Here is a 19238-nt window from a genome sequence, read left to right as displayed (position 1 = left end):
GAACCGAACCCGGGACCCCGCGCGCGGGAAGCGAGAACGCTACCGCAAGACCACGAGCCGCGGACAGGAATAATATTAAAGATAAGGTATACAGCAATAACCCCAAAACCATTGCTGAGCTGAAAACAGCCATTAAGGAAGTCATCGATAGCATCGATGTTCCGAGACTTCAGTGGGCCATGCAGAATTTAGCTATTGTCTGCGCCACATCGTCGCCAATAATGGCAGGTATATCGGACGTGTCATAATCTAAATCAAAATTTCTCTAGTGACGTTTACATGTTGAATAAAGTGTGTGCCCGCCGTAGTTTGTAAATAATTCATGTTTTTTTCATATAGTTCAATAATTGTCAACCTGTAGGTAGTTAAGTAGCAAAATACAAAGGAAAATAATCCTGCACAACCATCAAAATTTTGTCAGAACTGAAACTTCCTCGCAGATCAAAACTGTGTGCCCGACCGAGACTCGAACTCGGGACCTTTGCCTTTCGCGGGCAAGTGCTCTAACATCTGAGCTACCGAAGCACGACTCACGCCCGGTACTCACAGTTGTACTTCTGCCAGTATCTCGTCTCCTACCTTCCGGACTTTGTCAGTACTGTTCGGGGGCACCCTGTTTGAGCAACCGGAAGTGGTGCTGCGAAATTCGTCTACGTAAAGCTGGTACTGGGAGATCACGAAGACGTGGTAATGAAAACGGTTCCTCCGACGCAGTGTTGTGTTGTGTTGTGACAGTGACCCTCACGGCGCAGGCGGATCGTGCGTAACCCAAATAAAGCCTCGTGGGCAGACGCGGGCGCAGCATCGTCACGACGTGGTCACGTGCCCACTGCGCTGCGGCCACCCAGACGAGTAGGGGAAGTGGAGGGAGAGCTCGCTAGCCTGGCCTAGGAGGAGGAGGGGTGGAAGATGAGGACGAAAGGAGGAGGCAGACTGGGAGAGACGGAGACAGCGCAGCGCCGCCTGCCAATGCGACGGCACAGCGAGAGGCCCCGTGAGCCGAATTGGCGGGAAAATCTGTGCGGCGCGAGGACAAGCTGGCCCTGAACCCCGGCCGTCTGGGCGAGCGCGCGCGCGCTTCCTACAAGGCAAGGCGAGCGGAGGGCACCTCAAGGGCACGGCCTGGGAGGCGGGAACTCCGTGACCGGCCACGGGCGCCCAGCAACCAGCTCCCTGGGGGTGTCCCCGACAACACCCGAGCTGCTGCATCGACGTAAGCCATTGTGCTAAGTTTCATAACCGAAAGTATGGGCTATTTTGTTTACGATGCGGGTGGAGATTTGTAATTGATGAAGAATTCGTCGTAAACATGGGTGGTAGCGCAGCTGTGAACTGCACTATTGCAAAAATAGATTAGCATGTTTAGATTTCCACGTGACCCCCAAAGAAGAAAAAGATGGGCCATAAATTGCCGGAGAGACAACTGGGAACCAACACCAGGCGCTCAACCGTTTACTGGCCGGCCGTTGTGGCCGAGCGGTTCTAGGCGCTTCAGACTGGAACCGCGCGACCGCTACGGTCGCAGGTTCGAATCCTGCCTCGGGCATGGATGTGTGTGATGTCCTTAGGTTAGTTAGGTTTAAGTAGTTCTAAGTTCTAGGGGACTGATGACCTCAGATGTTAAGTCCCATAGTGCTCAGTGCCATTTGAACCATTTTTGAACTAAAGCTGTTCGTCTCAAAATTTATCGATCCCTGGGATATTTTCGCAACTGGCAAAGTGGAGAGGAATATTTCTGATGTATGTATGTCTCGTTATCATCGACATGCGTAAACAAACTGAATAGTGCTTAAACCCAGCCGCGCGGAGTGGCCGAGCTGTTTGAGGCGCCATGTCACGGACTGTGCCTCCCATCCCGCCGGAGGTTCGACTCCTCCCTCGGGCATGGGTGTGTGTGTTGTTCTTAGCATAAGTTAGTTTAAGTAGTGTGTAAGTCTAGGGACAGATGACCTCAGCAGTTTGGTCCCTTGGGAATTCACACACACTTCAATCCATTTCTTATATAGGTACAGTAGGGCGAGTGTTATGTTTGTGGGGGATTGATCATTGGGAGGGAAACATGCCCAACAACATAACCTTCAAACAATAAAGTTTTTTATCCCAACTCAACAAGCAACAAACTATCATAAAGTACACAAATGAATACTAGTCGAATGTTAGATGGAACTGTTAATAAGGATTCGTTTCACTGCAACATCAAAATACACTCCTGGAAATTGAAATAAGAACACCGTGAATTCATTATCCCAGGAAGGGGAAACTTTATTGACACATTCCTGGGGTCAGATACATCACATGATCACACTGACAGAACCACAGGCACATAGACACAGGCAACAGAGCATGCACAATGTCGGCACTAGTACAGTGTATATCCACCTTTCGCAGCAATGCAGGCTGCTATTCTCCCATGGAGACGATCGTAGAGATGCTGGATGTAGTCCTGTGGAACGGCTTGCCATGCCATTTCCACCTGGCGCCTCAGTTGGACCAGCGTTCGTGCTGGACGTGCAGACCGCTTGAGACGACGCTTCATCCAGTCCCAAACATGCTCAATGGGGGACAGATCCGGAGATCTTGCTGGCCAGGGTAGCTGACTTACACCTTCTAGAGCACGTTGGGTGGCACGGGATACATGCGGACGTGCATTGTCCTGTTGGAACAGCAAGTTCCCTTGCCGGTCTAGGAATGGTAGAACGATGGGTTCGATGACGGTTTGGATGTACCGTGCACTATTCAGTGTCCCCTCGACGATCACCAGTGGTGTACGGCCAGTGTAGGAGATCGCTCCCCACACCATGATGCCGGGTGTTGGCCCTGTGTGCCTCGGTCGTATGCAGTCCTGATTGTGGCACTCACCTGCACGGCGCCAAACACGCATACGACCATCATTGGCACCAAGGCAGAAGCGACTCTCATCGCTGAAGACGACACGTCTCCATTCGTCCCTCCATTCACGCCTGTCGCGACACCACTGGAGGCGGGCTGCACGATGTTGGGGCGTGAGCGGAAGACGGCCTAACGGTGTGCGGGACCGTAGCCCAGCTTCATGGAGACGGTTGCGAATGGTCCTCGCCGATACCCCAGGAGCAACAGTGTCCCTAATTTGCTGGGAAGTGGCGGTGCGGTCCCCTACGGCACTGCGTAGGATCCTACGGTCTTGGCGTGCATCCGTGCGTCGCTGCGGTCCGGTCCCAGGTCGACGGGCACGTGCACCTTCCGCCGACCACTGGCGACAACATCGATGTACTGTGGAGACCTCACGCCCCACGTGTTGAGCAATTCGGCGGTACTTCCACCCGGCCTCCCGCATGCCCACTATACGCCCTCGCTCAAAGTCCGTCAACTGCACATACGGTTCACGTCCACGCTGTCGCGGCATGCTACCAGTGTTAAAGACTGCGATGGAGCTCCGTATGCCACGGCAAACTGGCTGACACTGACGGCGGCGGTGCACAAATTCTGCGCAGCTAGCGCCATTCGACGGCCAACACTGCGGTTCCTGGTGTGTCCGCTGTGCCGTGCGTGTGATCATTGCTTGTACAGCCCTCTCGCAGTGTCCGGAGCAAGTATGGTGGGTCTGACACACCGGTGTCAATGTGTTCTTTTTTCAATTTCCAGGAGTGTATATCGCCCCCCCCCCCCCCCCCTGTATACAATAAAAATGCCGCATTTCTTAGAGTAGAGAACAGGGTAAGCCTCTCGTCCAGAGATTGCCATGTAAGGTCCCTGAGCATATTTGTTGCACTGATTTATGGTCTAGACCTGTAAATATTTTCGGAGCGCCACAACTTGAACTCGCAGCTAACCCTGAAGTGGTCGCCCTGTAGTCTCGCACATGATTTCTTGTACAGATAGGCCACACTTTACCTGAATCTCACATCACATCTGAATCTTATTTTATCCGCGCTGTATCTTGTTCATCGTTAAGGAATGTTGGTGAAGAACGCAAGTAACCACAGATACTTTTAAAAATGCTTTATTTTTAAGTCTACAACGGTTTCGTACTGTCATGTCCATCTTCATCTGCCACAACAGTATTGTGTTCAGCAGCAACACTCCGTCAGCACTTGGATTATGTTCATGTAGACGGCTTTTCGTCTTGTTTTGGTCCTTACGCCTTTTCCGGGCGATGCTCAAATTGCTGCAGTGCAAAGAGCACACGCATTGTAAACAAACAAATGTGGCACATAAACACTTCATAATTTCTTCATTTGTGTGGCCTTATTGTCTTTAAGGCATTTTAAGTCCGCCTTTGCAACTAAAGAAAATGGCTATTTTTGTCACTAAACATGTTTCGTTTTACTGAAATAAAACGTCATCAGTGGTCGTATTTCTTTCCCATTTTGTTGTGTTTCGCATCAAAAAATGTATAATTCTGGAAAGCAGTTTGGGATTAGGTAGAAAACAACAGTGCCAAACGAGGGAATATCTGGAGCAAACGGCGTTTTCTCATGTGAGGGAAAATCGGACAGAAATACCACTACTGATGATGTTTTGATCCAATAAAACGAAACGCCTTTATTAACATCAAGGGGCTCCGGAAAGGCTCAAAATCATGAAAAGTTCAATTTTTACTTTTTTGCGTTTTCTGAATCTGCAAACTATTACCTTTTAATAGATATATAATTTATTCAGTTCCGAAGACTACAACTATTTTTAAATTTTTTTCTGAAATGTGTTCTACATGGGCGTGACCCACTGTGGCGCTGTTAAACTGCTGTCAAATGGTGTTATTATTAACGTCCGTGTTCATCAGGTACATTTTAGTGATGTGAGATAAAGTATGTGTTGTGGCTAACCTATTTTCAGAGACTTAGCAGCACCTGAACTGTTGAAAAAGTGTATTCACGGAAAAACTCAAAACCCCAATGAAAGTGTAAATAGTGTTATATGGTCGAGAATCCCCAAGACTGTATTTGTTGGAATAGAAACACTTCACTTTGGTGTGTATGATGCTGTTGCGACTTTCAATGATGGCAACATTGTAAGGTGCAAGGTATTTAGAAATATGGGAATGAAGATAGGTTCTAACATGGTACGAGCGATGCTTGCTTTAGACAAGGAACGCCTTCGGGCTGCAGACAGGGCTGTAAAGAGTCTAGAAATACAAGCAAGAGTAAACAGGAGGAGGAACAAGAGGAAGCTGGAGGAGGAGTTTGCAGAGGATGAAGATAATCCATCCTACGGACCTGGAATGCACTAAAAAGTTAATCCAATCTTTGTCGCTCGATTCCCAAAACTTTTATTTTCTCATACTAATTACATGTTTTCTAAGGATCTTCCAAACATATTTGTTTCAAATTTTCAGTAAATGTTACACAGTACCTTCTGCATAATTTAACACAGCCTTTTTCCAAAAAACTGTATATTTTTGAATATATAAATAAAAAATTGGAAAAAATGTGAATTTTCATTACAATTAAAAAAAAATCGTCTTTAATAACTGAACTAAAATTTTGTAAAATCCCTGTGTTAAGTTGTAGCCCATATTCCAATAAATAATCTGTAAAAAGTTCAACTTCCTACCTCAAATACTTTGTGAGGAAAGATGTAATTTATAAGCGTTATTTTAACATTGCAAGTATAGGGCGTTCCGGAGCCCCTTAATACGCATTTCTTGTAACTGCAGTGACGGGATTTAAAATTTCAATAACTCTACATAATATTCCTCATGCCAGTTGTAGCTTCAGATACAAGCTTTGCATCGTAAACAGAAACATCGAATCTCAAAACTAAAGTAACTCGCCGGTGCACAGATCCACGCTATGCTCTTTACCAAATAAGCCGACTGGTTTGCCTAGTCAAGGCTCTGCAGGACGTCATTCGCGGAACACATTTGGGGAACCGTTACATATGCAGCGATCGCCACCTACTAGTTGCAGCGTAATTGCGCTCGCGTACCCGTGTATTAACGCAGAGCTTCCTACACGTAGCGTATCGCAAGTGGGCGCGAATGTGGCGCGTGTCCTTCATTCGTCCAACGCCCATGCGTAACGAGCGCACACGCAGTAGCGTGTTGCTCGGTACAGGGGCGTGGTCGCCATTGTGCACGCGCCTCCTTATATGTCGTCATCCGCGTTTGCCTCGCGAAATCGCCACCGCTGTCAAATTAAACCCCCTTCCCCTCTCCAGACGCCCACCTGTCAGAATATGTATATTGGCTGCCGCGTCTGTCTGGCCATTGTTACTCTGCGTACTGAGCGAGACAAAGGCGTATTTATCACAATACCCACAATGCCGCGGCGGGCGACGCTTTCGCTCACATAATGTCCTTTTGTACGTCCCGATGTACAACTGTTTAGCATCGCGTTATCTTTCATCCGCTCGTAGCAATGAAAGGGGGGGGGAGCCCGATATTAAAACCGCTCGGTAGCAGCAGACACTCCCACCCTCTACTTTCCCTTCCACCTCTGCCTGTATCAGAAAATGATAAAAAAAAGTACAGGGTTATTACAAATGATTGAAGCGATTTCACAGCTCTACAATAACTTTATTATTTGAGGTATTTTCACAATGCTTTGCTCACACATACAAAAACTCAAAAAGTATTTTAGGCATTCACAAATGTTCGATATGTGCCCCTTTAGTGATTCGGCAGACATCAAGCCGATAATCAAGTTCCTCCCACACTCGGCGCAGCATGTCCCCATCAATGAGTTCGAAAGCATCGTTGATGCGAGCTCGCAGTTCTGGCACGTTTCTTGGTAGAGGAGGTTTAAACACTGAATCTCACATAACCCCACAGAAAGAAATCACATGGGGTTAAGTCGAGAGAGCGTGGAGGCCATGACATGAATTGCTGACCATGATCTCCACCACGACCGATCCATCGGTTTTCCAATCTCCTGTTTAAGAAATGCCGAACATCATGATGGAAGTGCGGTGGAACACCATCCTGTTGAAAGATGAAGTCGGCGCTGTCGGTCTCCAGTGGTGGCATGAGCCAATTTATTCGTCGACTTCCGCGGGCTATGCGTGAAACTTGCCCGCACGCGTTCAGCCGTTTCTTCGCTCACTGCAGGCCGACCCGTTGATTTCCCCTTACAGAGGCATCCAAAAGCTTTAAACTGCGCATACCATCGCCGAATGGAGTTAGCAGTTGGTGGATCTTTGTTGAACTTCGTCCTGAAGTGTCGTTATGACTGACTGACGTGAGTGCATTTCAAGCACGACATACGCTTTCTCGGCTCCTGTCGCCATTTTGTCTCACTGCGCTCTGGCGGAAGAAACCTGAAGTGCGGCTTCAGCCGAACAAAACTTTATGAGTTTTTCTACGTATCTGTAGTGTGTCGTGACCATACGTCAATGAATGGAGCTACAGTGAATTTATGAAATCGCTTCAATCATTTGTAATAGCCCTGTATAGTTTGCTTATCAGGACTATGTTAGACACGTGTCGCGAACATTGTGAAGTTTCTCTTATTTATGACCTGAAAGATTGGATATAACTGATTGAAATATATTCTTCAGTTCCCAAACGCTCACTTCCAGTATTGCTTCTGCTTATCTGGCTCGGTGCATAGTCCATGAAAAGGGTTTAACATAAAAATCCCCGATTATAGCAAAGGATCCAGCACATTAAGTCCTACTGGGACCCTAAATTTGCGTCTGACTGCCGCGCGGGGTAGCCGAGTGGTCTGAGGCTCCTTGTCACGGTCCGCGCGGCTCCCCCCGTCGGAGGTTCGAGTCCTCCCTCGGGCATAGGTGTGTGTGTTGTCCTTAGTGTAAGTTAGTTGAAGTTAGATTAAGTAGTGTGTAAGATTAGGGACCGATGACCTCAGCTGTTTGCTCCCATAAGACCTTACCACAAATTTCCAAATTGCGTCTGACTGCTTACTCACTATATTCACGAAGATGCAAAGCTGGTACTTTTTGCCGATGATACAAGTATAGCTATCACACAAGAATTAGCTGATGAAATTGTAAACGATGTTTTTCAGAAAATCATTAAGTGGTTCTCTACAAATGGGCTCTCGTTAAACTTTGACAAAACACAGTATACACAGTTCCAAACAGTAAATGGAATGACACCATTAATAAATATAGACTTCGATCAGAAATCGGTAGCTAAAGCAGAATATTCAAAATTTCTAGGTGTATGCATTGATGAGGGGTTGAACTGGAAAAAAACACACTGAATATCTGCTGAAACGTTTGAGTTCAGCTACTTATGCTATTAGGGTCATTGCAAATTTTGGCGATATACATCTCAGTAAATTTGCTTACCATGCCTATTTTCATTCTCTGTTTTCGTATGGCATCATATTCTGGGGTAACTCATCTTTGACTAAAAGAGTGTTCATTGCACAAAAGCGTGTAATCAGAATAATTGCTAGAGCTCATCCAAGATCATCCTGCAGATTTAAAGATCTAGGGATCTTCACGGTAGTCTTACAATACATATATTCGCTTTTGAAATTTATTGTTAACAATCCGAACGAATTCAAAAGTAATAGCTCTGTACATGGCTACAACACTAGGAGAAAGGATGATCTTCACTATTCAAAGTTAAATCTAACTTTGACTCAGAAAGGGGTAAATTATGTTGCCACAAAAGTCTTTGGTCACTTACCTAATAGCATCAAAAGTCTGACAGATAGCTATATAGCATTTAAAAGGAAATTAAAAGAATTTCTTAATGGCAACTCCTTCTACTCATTAGATGAATTTATGGATATAGTAAGTGGGTAATTTCCCCAACCCGCACAAAAAAAATTAAGTGTCATGTAATATTTTGTGTAATGTAATATCGTGTATAGACACCTTTTATTAACCTGACACGTTCCACATCATACGAAGTGTCGTATTCATGATCTATGGAACAAGTACTAATCTAATCTAATCTCACGTACGTTCTACAATAACAAAAGTACCCCGGCCCCGGATGCACTGTAATGCGAGCAATATTTCTCGTAACTACAAAGACTACAGAATTCTCTCATCAGCTTAATGCAGGCCTTTCATCAACTAAAAAGTAATTTGTACTGCAATAAATTCAGTTTAGGTTCATAACGAATAACGCACATTCTTCAGTAAGATTTCGAAGTCAATACACCCATGCAACAGTATGCCTCCACGTACCATAACACTTGGACCACCAAAACGATCATATTTGTGAATGTTTCTCGATGCATCACTTATTCCCACCTCTCGACATATGAGGGTACGTCCAGAATTGTCAAACATAATTATCTTGGTGGTCCAGGTGTTACGGTATGGGGAGGATAACGTTGCAGAGGTGTACTGACTTCCAGATTTCACCGAAGGATATTTAATATGAACCTAAGCTGAATTTATTGCAGCTCAAATTACTTTTTAGTTAATGAAAGGTTTGAATTGAGCTGAAGAGAGAACTCTTTTGTTTTTGAAGTTACGAGGAGGATTCGTCGCATCAGACTGCGTTCGGGGCGGCGGAACTTTGATTATTCTAGGGCACACTTGAGAATAAGCAGCTAGATGCAAATTTAGGGTGCCAATGGGGCTTAACGTACCGTATCCATTGCTGTTACACGTGTGGGGAGGCATAATGGTGCGTGAACGTACTGACTTCCGAATGTCTGAAGACAGCACACTCACTCGTTATTGTGACACTTCAGTCCTTCCCCATGTGCGTTTTTTCAGGGGTCGGTCCGTTCGGCCCTGACTTCATTTTTACATATGACAATGCGCCACCACATCAAACAGCGATGGTGAAGGAGCTCTTGGAACGAGAGGGTATTCGGTGAATGGGCTGGCATGCTCGTCGTAAATCCCACAGAGCACATATGGGGTGCATTGGGGAGATGTATTGCAGCATGACCACATGCACCAACGATCATCAGACAGTTGTCACATCGCTGGTGGAGTTTTGGAACGCCTTACCATAAGAATTTCGAATGTAGTTTGTGACCAGCATTGCCATTGTGGTGGTCATACATCCAACCATGTCCCACCTCTAGAAATGTTCAGGAGACAATCATAAATAGTGTAACAATCATAAACAGTGTAACCATGATCTTTATATAAAAGTGTCAGTTATGTTGTCTCATTGCGTATTTATTTCACTTACCTTCTGCACTATTCTGTAGCAGGTCTTTCTATGTATGTTATGTCGCTGTGACACATCATAAGAAAGTTACTTTAGTTCTTAAGTTTAGCACACCAGTGTATAAACGTAAATGATGCTCTTCTCTGGAATAAATCAGTCCCCAATGAAAAGCCTTTAATTCACTCGTAACACCCCACATTGCTTACTTAACGGGTATGTGCCAAACAGCAAACATACACTGAAATTGCGCATACATACATTGAACTCATTGAAACTTTTTCTCCACTTGGTCGTCGTCGTTAACAGATACGTCACAACTATTGTAAGTGAAGGTTTGAACTTGTTCTATTGGCTGATCGTCAACTATTATCTTGTCTCGTTTCGGATATTTTCCTTGCCATGGATGTTTTTGTCGTAGATATCTGAACATAATTATTTTTACAAATAATATTTAGCATACGTATTGATTTCTGAAGCGTATCTTCATCGTCTTGTAGGATGAAATAATAGTCTTCAAAAAGCATAATATTTATTTAAGTATTGTTATTCAGTTTCATTCCAGGTTGCAAATTGAAACATTACCAGGCAGTGGTCCGCTCTGAAGTTCTGTACGCAGCAGAAAAACTGAAACCAGGTGATATGAAGCTGTTTCGAATTGAGGTCCTCACATAGAAAAGGGAAGATGTTTTGTATTTTGTGACGCCCAGCTGTAGCCGCTTACGATTATCAATTTGGTAGTTGCCGCCTCAGAGAAAACATTTAGCGGCAGCCGTACCTCTTTTTGCCGATTGGCATTCGCGGCAGCTCCTGGCTCGTGTCACGCTTTCACTGGCTACTGGACGCCGATGGGACATTGCCCCCGTAGTTTCGGCGCCTAACTGATGCTGTGCGCGCAACCCGCACGACTTCCTTGCCGGACGCGTTGCATACATCGACGGGGGCGTCGTCTGCGTGACAGTGGCTAGCCGAACTTTTCGATGGGTGAGAGGTATTGTGATTAAGTAACTAAAGGGCGAGAGAGTCAAAAAACAAAAGATTAACTCACGCAAGCTGTAGATTTAAACAATTTTTATTTATTTCTTTGACATGAATCTTGTATACATCAGTGGAAATTAATAGTTTACCTTGGAAGTTATGACTTTTTCAATACGGATCACTCACATGGTGTACTCGATTTCGGAGTCTGAGGGTAAATCCGCTCATGATGTTGCATACCATCTTCAATAGAATGTTTATTTCTTGGCGAATTCGCTCCTTGAAATTATCTTTGGTTCTTGCTTTCCTGGAAAACTTTGGTCTTTGATGTAACCCGAAAGAAATTGGCCTGAAGCTAACAAGTCCGCTGAACGGCAGGGCCATGGAACACTGCCGTTTCTACGGACGAGACGACGAGGAAATGCGAGTCGAAGCAAATCCATTGACACTGCAGCAATATGCTGAGATAGAGTCTACGCTGTGGCATCTAGCTGATTTTTGCGGACTTCTTCGTAAAGCTTGCACGCTCAGTATTCTCTTCAGTCCAGCTTGTTTTACAGTAACAGCGGCCTTTCTTTGTAGAAATAGCAGTGGCTTCAAAGTTTCACAGGCAACAATTGATAACGTTGGAGTACGACTAAAGAAGAGTAAATTAAACTCACAGTTGATCCGTCGTGGACGCCGGACAACGGCTGGTCAAATATTTTACAAAGAAATTCGCCGAACAGCCACGTATATTGAGAACTTATTTTATTTTATTTTTGCTACCAGTTTCGGCAATTCAATATGCCATCTTTAGGCCCCATATGCGCCTCTCAGAAATTATCGATATTGGCATACTGGGGCCCTCTGTTTCTAGATCTCGTGAACTTTTTTGGGAGCACTTAAGAGTACTGGAGGAGTAAAATGTTTACTTCTTCATCATTTTTTCCAGCAGTGAGTATAACAATATATCGAGATCACTGAGTTTGAGAAACGTGCGTTTACTCGCGACTGAAACTACAAGAACAACACTGGGCTATCGGTTACCTGCACGTCACGCGAACAGACAGTCCGTTCGGCCGCCAGTGCCCTTAAATGAAATCCTTCTGTTTCCCTCATACTGTGAGATATAGCTTTCCTTCCAGCTTTAAAACCAGTTTCGATATGTTAACCACACTTTGTACGCAGCAGTGTATGACCCAAAGTAAATCAAACGTAAAGTGGTCAGCGACCACATTTCTCACTGAAAATCCTTCGAATTTCTTGCTATGGGTTACTAGTTACCAAGAATCACAATAACTTTGAGCAATATCGCAATAAAAAGCACTTTATCGTCAAGCTGTGGTTTAAAGCTATACGATATGAGAAAAATCAATTTTGTATGCCAATTACTTTCTTCAAAATCGAGTGAGAAGTGTTGTATAGTGAATAAAACGCGCTAATCCAAAAGAAGTGGTTTTCATCTTAACTTTTGTAGTCCTGTCTTCCTCAGTTCGCGCGCGCGCGCGTGCACAAACACACACACACACACACACACACACACACATATACAGATGCATACACAAACAGATCACAGATACTTCGATAATTACATTCGAAAGTTGGCAGTAACATTCCATCCTTGGCACTAACATCTGACAGTCAGCAACACAAACCAAAACATTGCATCAAAACGAGTGTTCAGTTCCTAGTACTGTGAAATGTGGGAAATAAACCGCAAATTTGCATTTATAGGAAGAGGAACAACACCAAAAATGGAACAGGAGCGTAATATGTAGAAAATCGTCCACGCAACCTGTAAGTATAGTTCAAAATATTACTACATAAAAGCAAAAACCAACCAGCAGAACTGTCTATAACCTATAGGTACATTGACCAAAATGTAAACCAAAGAGCAAAAATATGTACATATTCCAGGCCACTGAAGATGCCTTGCAGAAAATAAAGGCGAAACGCGTATGGCACGAAAATTGTGTTTCATTCAGTTGCAGTCAGGCGGTCCATAAGCAAAAATTATCAGTATACCGTAAGTGGTTTTCAATTTTTCGTGAAGGAGAAGGAGACCTCCTGAAAAACTAACTCCAAGAGTTCATGTAGCTTTGCTTCACTTACATACGGTATTTTTGCAGCAAGAAAATCTAAAAATTCATTTTTCTCATCAATTGTTATTAGCAGCATGCCACAGCTACTTCCCACGACCCACTCGTTATGGCACCTGCCGTGAACGTCAGTCGCTCTGCGATGGCTGCATGCGACACTCTCTACGTAAGAAATGCATCTCAATGCAGCAAGCCTCAGCCGTAGTTTTTGTAAAACTCAAAACAGTCTCTTTTGTTTCTTTACGACCGGTTTCGAAGTGATCGCACCAAATGCGTGTGTCTTCCTAAACCAGTGAGAAAACACAACTTGTTTGTGTTTTGTTTACTAGTTTACGAAGATAGACGCATCTTATATTGGTAACTGCGTTTTCGCAATTTTAGTACGTCGCATATTGCTAGAACATACAGATACATCCCTCTTGTCCAATTCCTACAATGCCAGGTCCACATATTTCTCTGAAAGCACCTTCGTTTATTCACACAAGCTAATGGAGAAATTCTTGAATATGTATATCAATATCGCAGCGGAAAGTTGCCCCTCTCATCTCTTCGCTTTATTAATTGAAACACATTCGTCACTTGTCTTTTCATTTTTCTTGCACTCGCATTTTTTCGATACCCAAAAGTCAACTCAACAGACAGCGAAAAATTCTTAGGAACAACTGGGAATAAAAACGAAATTAGAAAATTACGCGTTTTTTAGACTTGGAAGAACTGGAAATTTAGATGAGAACGTGAACAGTTCCACACTGACGTGGCTCTTGCCTTGTAAATGAGTGACCTCTTGTTTGTGAAGTCACCTACCTTCAAAATATGTTATTGCCTGCCCTCAGTCATTGCGTAAGTTTCCAGGGTAATACCTTAGTGAAACAGTAACTCTGTAACGGAGAGATGACGCCATTCTGTGACTCACTCGGATGAAGTTGCGAACTCTTCAATAGTCTGTTTGGATAATGATATGATGGGTATGTATTGATCTGCGTTTATCAGGTATTTTACCGTTGCATAACTTATCCCCTGCGCTATCACGAATGCTCCGAGAAGATTAAAACTGAAGCAGATAAAACTGACAAGAACGGATACGGCACAGGAAAAACGGCCTTCTGGAAACAGGGGCATCGCCATTAATGCTGTTTACTGACTGGATGGCGAAATATCGGTAAATTGTATTAAGTTGCCAATTTCTGTGTTATAAATTTATTCGTCGCAGTTGTGTCTTTGGATTCAGTTGTTTCATCACATCCGCTAAAGTTCATGGGAAACTACAGGCTGTTGAACTACTTTGTGTGGGATTCGGTAATGTTTACCAACTCGATAACCAACAGAGGGTAATTACATGAATAAGGTGTGTTATGATAGATATCCCGTAATTAATCTGATGCTCCGTCATCTCTTATATTGTTAATAAGCTGTGATCATGTCAGTCATCCATTTCAGGCATGAAATTGGAGTTGCATTTTTCTTTTCTTTTCTTTTTTTTACGAAATTCGTTGCTATAGAGGAGGGGGACTGAACACTTCTCTACTGATGTTCATCATCTGGACTTGCTGTTCTTGGATTTGCCATGTTTGCAGTTAAAATTATCGGATATATGTCCTCCCGTTATGCAAAACAATATTTTTTTTATGACCCATCACTACTTAGTTTCATCAGTGGTCGCGTATGATTCATTCACAATAATGGAACATTACTTTCGGTAATCAAATTACTAGCGGTACTCATGCTTACTACGCCATAGGTCGACTGTATTTTTGTGACAAGTCTGAGCCCTTTTGGACTGTAACAACACGGTGATTACTGTTGCAAACCGATTCACAGCACACCAGTTCGAAATATATCGTGTAGATGATGTATGGACAAAGAATTGACTTTGAAATTTTTATGGCGGTACTTTCCTATCGGACAATAAGCATGAACACTAGACCAAATAATACATAATTAGTATGATGAAGATCGTAGCATTAACAACGACTTTATTGATCTGACTGAATTCGTTTACGTAGCGTAAATAGAAATTTCGGTTGGATGAACACAGAAGGAAACAACAAAAATTATTTATCTTTTGCGAATATTTCGTTCGTTATTCGTGGCTGTGGCACTCGTCAGATTAATTCCGGATAGTAAGAGATACATCGCTACGCGTGCAGGTCGGCGAATCACCGATGTCCAGTTGCTGAACTGACCTAGTTACGAAGCGAGATATCGTATTCAAAAGTAAATTTCCAAAGTGCTTGAATAAGAATGTATATAACCAATACTTACTGATAATTTTAGCCCACAGCCACACCATCCAAACATCTGCGCTGCAAAATAGTTGGTATAATGCGGAATTCTCACATAAATGCTACATCGGTGAAAAGAAGCATCATGTCGGAAATGCGACACTGGCACGGGTAGGAAGGCGAATAAATTAGTAGAGGCTGTCATAGCTGCTATCTTGAAATGGCTGATCAGGTGAAGTGGCGGGAGATGAACTAAAGCAACATTGGAAGGAAACGACGACAGCGGACGTTCTCACCTAGCGAATAAAGATCGGCCATAAAAGATAAAAGTCTGTAACAGAACAGAATACACCGGAGATTACTTCTGCAAACTGTTCAGCTGGTTCATCATAAAAAGGAGAGGAAGAAGAATATTAGTTAACCAAACACTGTCTCAAGTCATCGTAAGCTTGACGTTTTCGTACATGTACTATCTCGAAACTTAACATGTCAAACTCTCAAGTGCAACATCGTCAATAGAAGTAGCATTTATGAGTGTCTAAGCAGTTGGAGAGTTGTATTTTACTGGACAAGATTTCTAAAATTGACTTGGTCGTGTCCATTTTGCCAATGACCAAAATAATGTACAGAAAAACTGACTCACCCACTTCAGACAGCTTCTAATATCCATGTTATTTGCTGTAGTTGAACTGCTTGGCTGTGAATTGAATTACTGGAAAAAAAATAGCAATAATATGGCTTTATTTCTTTAAGTACGCGGAAGCATCAAAGAAACTGTTATTGGGATGTTTATTCAAATATTGAGATATGTAAAGAGACAGAATTCAGCGCTGCGATCGGCAACGCCTATATAAGACAACAAGCGTCTGTCACAGTTGCTAGATCGGTTACTGCTGCTACAATAGCAGGTTTTCAAGATTTAAGTGCGTTTGAACGTGGTGGTATAGTCGGCACACGAGCTATGGGACACAGCGTCTCTAGCGATGAAGTGGGGGTTCCCGTACGACCATTTCACGAGTGTATCGTGAATATCATGAATCCGGCAAAACATCAAATCTGCGGCATCACTGCGGCCGGAACAAGTTCCTGCAAGACCGAAGACGATAGAGAATCGTTCAGCCTGATAGAAGTGCAACCCTTCCGCAAATTGCTGCAGATTTCAAAGCTGGGCCATCTACATGTGTCATCGTGCGAACCATTCAACGAAACATCATCGATATGGGCTTTCAGAGCCGAAGACCTACTCGTGTACCCTTGATGACTGAACTACACAAAGCTTTAAGCCTCACCTGGGCCCATCAACACTGATATTGGACTGGTCAGACAAGTATCGTTTCAAATTGTATCGAGCGGATGGACGTGTATGGGTATGGTAACAACCTCATGAATCAATAGGTCCTGCATGTCAGTAGGGGACTGTTCAAGCTGGTGGAGGCTCTGTAATGGTGGGCGTGTGCAGTTGGAGCGACATGGAACTCCTGATACGTGGCAGGTATGACGTACGTAATCATCCAGTCTGATCACCTGCATCCATTCATGTCCATGGTGCATCCTGTCGGTCTTGTGCAATTCGAGCAGGACAATGCGGCACCGCACACGCCCAGAATTGCTGCAGGGTGGCTCCAGGAATAGTCTTCTGAGTTTAAACACTTCCTTTGGCCACCAGACTCCCAAAATATGAACATTATTGAGCATATCTGAGATGCCTTGCAACGTGCTGTTCAGAAGAGATCTCCATCCCCCCGTACGCTTACGGATTTATGGACTGCCCTGCAGCATTTATGGTGTTAGTTCCCTCCAGCACTGCTTCAGAAATTAGTCCAGTTCATGCCACAACGCGTTGCGGCACTTTTGCGTGCTCGCGGGGGCCCTACCCGATATTAGGCAAGTGCACCAGTTTCTTTGGCTCTTCAGTGTAATAGACACTATCTGATGAAACGTATCCGGACACTCCTAAGTAATGCAGAAGAGTCAACTAGATGTCACGAGTGGTGGACCTGCCAGTAAGGAGGAGACGGGAGTGTTTTGTTCTCAGTAGAGAAGCATTAACAGCAGATTGGGTCAGGAGAACTCAGTTACTGCGAACGTGGACTAGTCATTGGCTGCCATCTGATTAACGAATCTATAAACCCTTCTAAATATGGAGGAACAATCACGACTAAACCGTGAATAGGCAGACGTCATGTACTGACGAGGAGGAACCGTCGACCACTGCGCAGGGTGGTTGTAAAAAATCACATGAATTCGGCGGAAGGAATAGCTCGTGAGTTCCATAGTGCTATCAGCAGTCCAGCTGGCACGATGACTGACTATAGGTAGAGACTTTAAAAGAATGGGGTACAATGGCCGAGCCACACAGTTCTGTAGTCAGTACTAACCGATGTTTGAAGTAGTGCAAAGAGCAGTGACATTGGACAGTGGATTACTGGAAACGAGTGATTTGGCGCGATGAATCTCGCTACCTGCCGCCGTGTGAAGTGCCAACAATAAAGGATATGGTCCTCCTATTGCTCTTAAGAAAATGCCAAATGTGGAAGGACGTGAAAATATTTGACAACATTGTGTACTGCGTACAGTATGGGAACAACTAGAAGATGATCATTGTGTGTATCAGCATGACAACTCACCTTGTGATAAAGCAGAATCTGCGAGGCAAACATTCCTGAAACGACGGTCGTGGCCAGATTTGCTACTTGAGCACAATGGAATTCCTTTGGGTCAGTTAGAAGGCCCACTTCACTCCAGGCCCCAGCTTCCTACATCAATATCTTCTTTGCTTTCGGCTCTTGAGGAAGAACATGGTGCCATTCCTCCATAGACACTCAGACATCTAACTGAAAGAGCGTCCTAGCAGAGTTCAAGCCGTCATAAAGGCGACAGGTTGGCACACCCCACATTAATGTCCTCTAATAGGTGTTCAAATGGTTCAAATAGCTCTAAGCACTATGGGAATTAACATCTGAGGTCATCAGTCCCCTAGACTTAGAAACCACTTAAACCTAACTAACCTAAGGACATCACATACATCCTTGCCCGAGGCACGATTCTAACCTGCAACCGTAGGAGCAGCGCGATTCCGGAATGAAGCGCCTGGGAACCGCTCGGCCACAGCGGGCGGCTCTAATAGGTGTGATGATACTTTTGATCAGATAGTGTAGTCTCTAGCAATCAAAAAGAGAAATCGCAAGAAAATACGTGATGATAATCAGCAATGACAATGACATCCACTTCTCATTCACAGATGAATAATTCGGATCAGAAAGGTGGGCCAAACGTAGGGTTGACGAGAACTATACTTTTAATATGTTTTGCCGGCCGTGGTGACCGTGCGGTTCTAGGCGCTTCAGTCCGGAACCGCGCGACTGCTACGGTCGCAAAATAAGTTCTAGGGGACTGATGACCTCAGATGTTAAGTCCCATAGTGCTCAGAGCCATTTGAACCATTTTTAATATGTTTTGAACCAAACATTTCTCTCTGTAATAACTCGTAAAGAGAGAAACTGTTCTTGCACTACACCAGTGTTTTCATTTTCTGTTCACTCAGTTTGTGCCGGAAGTTGTCATTTAGCACTGGGAGTGGTTCTTCGTGTCGGCTCACATCTCCGTTTCACGTCCCTCGCGCTCGACAGCTGTCACAAGTCGGCTGTCCCTTCGGGAGCACAATAGCCCATTTTCTTCCGGATTTAATCGTTTCCCTCCCCGATTCGGCGCTTCTTCGTCTATCGCGGCTCACGCAGCGTGTCCAGGAAGAAGGTGGAGGCAGACGCGTACATGACGGCGGCCAGGGCTCGGAGAGTAGTGTGTACGCACCTACGCACGTAAACAGACGCCGGCCGCCCCTTCCCACGCACAAAGAGGCGCCCCCCGGCTATTGTTGTGGCGGGCCGCCCCCCTTTCCCCCCCTGCGCCGGCCGGACGGCGCGCGCTCGA

The 19238-nt window shown here is 44.5% G+C and overlaps 1 protein-coding gene across 1 annotated transcript in view; it reads left to right on the top strand.

Moving 5' to 3' along the window:
• LOC126094227 (uncharacterized) overlaps positions 1–19238 on the top strand; it is a 481158-nt gene that overhangs the window by 383900 nt on the left and 78020 nt on the right. The window lies entirely within an intron of this gene.

Source organism: Schistocerca cancellata, chromosome 1 (assembly GCF_023864275.1).
Source record: "Schistocerca cancellata isolate TAMUIC-IGC-003103 chromosome 1, iqSchCanc2.1, whole genome shotgun sequence".
Taxonomy (NCBI): Eukaryota; Metazoa; Arthropoda; class Insecta; order Orthoptera; family Acrididae; genus Schistocerca; species Schistocerca cancellata.
This window is presented reverse-complemented; position numbering and strand designations above follow the sequence as displayed.